We start from the raw sequence: 5142 nt of genomic DNA on the forward strand, positions 1-5142 counted from the left end.
CACATTTACTGCAGGTCTTCTCTGGTCTCTCCGGCATAGCACACACAGCCCTGCCTCAGGGACTTTGCCATTGCTGCTTCTACCTGGAATGATGACCTTCTGGCCACATCAAGTCACCAAGGGCAATAAAGGATGCTTGGGCCATTGTCTCAGCTGCCAGAGGCCAGAGGCTTTGACTGTGTACCCAGGACCATGCCCAGCACACACTAGGACTGCAGCATTTGTGACTTAGATGGGGTATCCACCCATGAGCAGTCATAGCTCCCATAGGTGCTGTGAGTGATGGGAGGGTGAAGCACCCTATTGTACGTGAGCACAACTGAGGGGCCACCTCCTGCTCCCCCTCTCCAAGGAGATCCAGGAGGCAAGAAGATGGGTGCTGAGATGGAGGTGGCCTTGGCAGACCCTGGGTCCTGGGTTTTGAGGAATATGGAAGAAGTTTACCCTTATTTCAATGGACTTCAGCCTGCTAGACTCATAGTCTATCTTCTCTCTCATTAAGAATGGGTTGTGAACAGGACAGCCATAGACTGAAGGGAGGGGACAGGGCTTCCAGTAAAGGAGGTCAGCAGGAGGTAATGCTTCTATGACTTCATTAAACCAAGAAGTTTACTTTCTAATTTAAGTCTCCCACTCAACCTGGAGTCAAGGAACCAGTGGAGTCTTCCCTCATCCCACACTGACATCAGAGCCCTCCCCAGTCCCCACACTGACATCAGAGCCCTCCCCCATCCCCACACTGACATCAGAGCCCTCCCCCATCCCCACACTGACATCAGAGCCCTCCCCATTCCCACACTGACATCAGAGCCCTCCCCATCCCCACACTGACATCAGAGCCCTCCTCCATCCCCTGACACACTGACATCAGAGCCCTCCCCATCCCCACACTGACATCAGAGCCCTCCCCATCCCCACACTGACATCAGAGCCTCCCCTCCCCACCCCCATCCCCACACTGACATCAGAGCCCCCCCCCCATCCCCCACACTGACATCAGAGCCCCCCCCATCCCCACACTGACATCAGAGCCCTCCCCCATCCCCACACTGACATCAGAGCCCTCCCCCATCCCCACACTGACATCAGAGCCCTCCCCCATCCCCACACTGACATCAGAGCCCTCCCCCATCCCCACACTGACATCAGAGCCCTCCCCCATCCCCACACTGACATCAGAGCCCTCCCCCATTCCCACACTGACATCAGAACTCTCCCCCATCTTCACACTCTCTGACATCAGAGCCCTCCCATACTCACTCATCCTTCTCTGACATTAAAGGTCTCCCCCACACCTCCCATTCTATAATATCAGAGCCCTCCTGACATCCTATGCTGACTGTAACCACATTTTTAAAAAAAATCTGGAAAAGGTCTAACTTTTCTATAAAGTGTCTTATGTTTTGTGGCATATGTAGAAGCATGGTCCTAGGAATTGGCCAAGTATAGGTCAAGCTTTTGAAGTGAAGCAGCTTTCTGGGCCTGGTCACTTGCAGTCTGCTGTTTGCATGTGGAACCGTGTTTGCATGTCTCTGAGTTACCAGTCTCCATCTAGGCAGTAGGAGCTGGAGGGATTTCTTTCCCCCAGGATTGCCATAGGGGATCAAATGAGTTGAATATGACATGATTCTCGTTGTGCTGGGGACTCTCCTTGAGTCTGCTGCAATGTCAGACCTGGCTGTTTTCCACTTGTCTGTGTTTTCCACTACTTACATGAGCTGACCCTTAAGACACCGTAGGACGTTAGGCCCTTGTCTCACTAGGAACCTTGGCCTTGCCTTGAAAATCTGGGCTCTTAGTTTCTACCGGGCTCCGTGAGACTGTGGAAAGACCTTCCCGCTGGGATGGGTGGTGGGGGTGGGAGTTGGGTTTGAGGGGCATTGTACGTATTCCCATACAGGCCAGATCGGACAACCCCATCCACATGCAGTGACAGAGAGAGCATGGGGAGGGAAGGGAAGAGCCATTTCCCTGTGTGCAGCATCTGCTGGGGTCCTTGTGCCTGTTCCTGCACTTAAGTCACAGTGACAGCCCAGTGGCGTGGGTGTCTTCTTCCTGTCCTCAGAGAACGCTGAATTCCAGAAGTATTGAACCAATTGCTCAAGAACCAAGTCTGGAATTGGGTTTAGTTTATGCAAGTGAAAAGCACAAATCCCTTCAACTTGCTGAAACTCACGGCAAGGACCCTCAGATTTTAGAAAGTGGTAGAAAAATAAGAATTAAGTGAAACACCTAAAGAAGATTGTTGGGAATACAAAACAGACAATGAACTACCCGTTTCCTGCTGGTCATCACTGGGGAACGGGGACCTTAAGTGACAGGGACTCTGACAAGCAGCCTTGGATTTTTTTTTTGTTACTGGCTGATTATAAGAGAATGCTAATGAAATGTTCTGAAGGGTTTTTTTCCTTGTTAAAATTTCATTTCAAATAATTCCGTTCATCATCCTTTTTTCTTTCTTTCTTCTTTTTGCCTTTTTCTTAAAACAAGGAACAAAAACAAATGTTTTCCAAAGCTTTAAACCAAGACCTCTGTGTGGGTTTCTCTTTTTCAGCCAACTATTCCAAGCCTTTTCCCAGTGGGGAATTCCCTCCCCCTCCCTGTTGGTTGTAGCTCTCAGCATCCTGCTGTTCCCCCTCTACTCTGCCCAAATGCCAGACCGAACCCACGGGTTAGCAGAGTCCGGGGTTCAAGATGGACAACTCTTTTGCCACTAAAATGAATCTTTATTTTAATAAAATACATTTTCACTGTATGATAAGGAGTACAAACTACATTCTCATTGTCTTCCCTAGCTTTTTTTTTTAAGGTTTGCAAAATTAATTTAGTTTTGTTAAAAGATATCATACATAGCTTAAAGGTCAAGTGGTCTAGAGACACAAAGGAAAAGATCAACCCTATCCTCGCCCTTCCCACTCGCAGTGTTTCTTCAGATACAACCATTTCAGTGTGTGGGGATCCCCAGGATCCAGCGTTATAAGATGGTTTTGAGCTGCCCCATGATGGTGCTGGGGTCTCAGTAGGTGAGGAGAGACAAGTGGTTAGAGCAGGCAGTGGGAAGAAGCTGCTGAAGAGGCGTGGTCTAGCGACTGGAGTCAAGTGTGGGTGACAGAAGCCACCAGAAACAAGTGATCCCTACCTGCCTCAGGAGAGTTGCGTCAGCAGCTTGGCTCACTTTGGAGAGGCTGAGCCCCCTTGGAACTGGGCCCATTTATGAATGGGATGAGGGTATAACCGGTTACTCCAAGGTATGGTCGAGGAGAAGGTTTTTATTGCAGACATGAGGGAGTAGATCCAGAGGCATCTGGAAGAATCCAGTGCAGGGAAAGTAAGTAGAAGACTGAACCATGTTGTGAGAGGAGGGTGGGCAAGGAGAGTCAGAGATGAAGAGAGGGACAGAAGAGGAAAGAAGACCAAGAGGAGCAAGAGAGGCCCAGGCTGAAATGGCCCGGAGACAGGAGCGAGAAGTGGGGGAGGGGCAGTCCCCGAGCTGGAGAAGTTTAGGGTAAGGGGTGGGATGAGAAGAGCGGGTAGAAGCCAAGGAGACTGAGTGAACCTAGAGGCCAGCATCCTCTTTGGTATGCTAAAAGGCAAAACAGTTACCTGGTAACAGTTACCTGGTAACAAACAGTTACCCATTTGTTCCGTGTTGTTGGTAATATTTAATCTCAAACGGCGGTTTCTACACCGCCTTTGATCATTTAGTTCCAGGACAAAAGACACACACTATCTTTATATTTATAATAAACCTTAATCATCACTAAAACTGGGCAGATATCTACCGTCTATGCTATTAGACTCTACTGTCCCATCGACAACCCCGAGTTATTACTCTGTTTCATCTGGGCTGCTCTTAACTCCAATTGGCCGGCCCTCAGGGGCATGCTTTCTTGACTCCTAACCCATGGCGTCTTTCTCTTCTCTTCACCTTCTTCTCTCTCTCCTTGTGGCCTCCTCCAACCACAAGCCCAGGAATACCAAGCCCCTCCTATCTCAATTCTGCCCAGCTATAGGATGTAGGCATCTTAATTCACCAATCAGAAATAACTTGAGGGCAAGGCCACATAGCATCTCTTGGGTCTATGTGCGGCCTCTCTCCTACCCAGATCTTGGGGGCCGCACTTAGCATTACAGTACGTAGCAACAGACCAAACCCCAACAGACCTGGATTTCTTCTGGAACTGTCATGTTTGCATTTATTTATTTAGCGCACATGTGAGTACGCGCATCCCCGTGGCAGGAGTGTGGAGGTCGAAGACAATTTGTAGGAGTTGATTGGTTCTCTCCTTTCACACGTGGGATGTGATTCAGGGTCTGAAGACTGGAACTCAGATTTAGTGGCAAACAACCTTGTCCACTGGGCCATCTCGCTGGCCCCTAATTCTTTAACTTTAAATGAAGACTATGCCTTCGGTGTTCTTTCTCATCTTTGTACTTCCGCTTTTGTTCCTTTATCGTCAGTATTTAAGCACTCTCTGCCTTGGGAAGAGCGCATGCGTGCTCCAGCTCTCTCCATTTTCCCCTCTTGGCAGTCTGAAGGCAGGATGGGCCACCAGCAGCTCTCCTGAGTCACCGACAGAAATTCGGCCAGGGTTCTTGCTCTAATCGCCACGGTCTGATCCGGAAATACGAGCTGAATGTGCTGTCAGTGTTTCTGTCAGTACGCAAAGGACATAGGCTTCATTAAGTTGGACTAAGAGACCTTGAATGGATTACTCAAGACTGTCTACCCAGTGAAACTCACCATGCTAGTTTTTCTACATAAAGAGTAAAAAAATAAATAAATAAATTAAATAAAATAAAAATAAGATTAAGACCTTTAAAAAAAAGTCCCGCCTTGCTCCCCGTGTGGCCCGACCCTTCTTAGAGCACTAGGACTTTTCTGCAGGCAGAGTATCTTATACCTTAGAGGCCCTGCAACATGAAGCTTTCTCTACTGCTTGCTGTCTTTCCCCCATCTCTGAGTCTGTCTCTCAGTTTCAACTTCCTTTTTCATATAGTAAGACACATGCGCACAAACAGCAGGAGCTTCCTGGGCACAGGGAGGGCTTTTGGACCAACCGGTTGCCTGCGCAGCTAATAAAACAGGGATCCACGTGCAAGCAACAGGGCAACCCAAATTATAATGAAGGGAGCATCTGA

The 5142-nt window shown here is 48.8% G+C and overlaps 1 pseudogene; it reads left to right on the top strand.

Moving 5' to 3' along the window:
* Positions 1-4544: 4544 nt before the first annotated feature.
* Positions 4545-4697, top strand: LOC116912906 (annotated as a pseudogene).
* The last annotated feature ends 445 nt before the right edge of the window (positions 4698-5142 follow it).

Source organism: Rattus rattus, chromosome 11 (genome assembly GCF_011064425.1).
Source record: "Rattus rattus isolate New Zealand chromosome 11, Rrattus_CSIRO_v1, whole genome shotgun sequence".
Taxonomy (NCBI): Eukaryota; Metazoa; Chordata; class Mammalia; order Rodentia; family Muridae; genus Rattus; species Rattus rattus.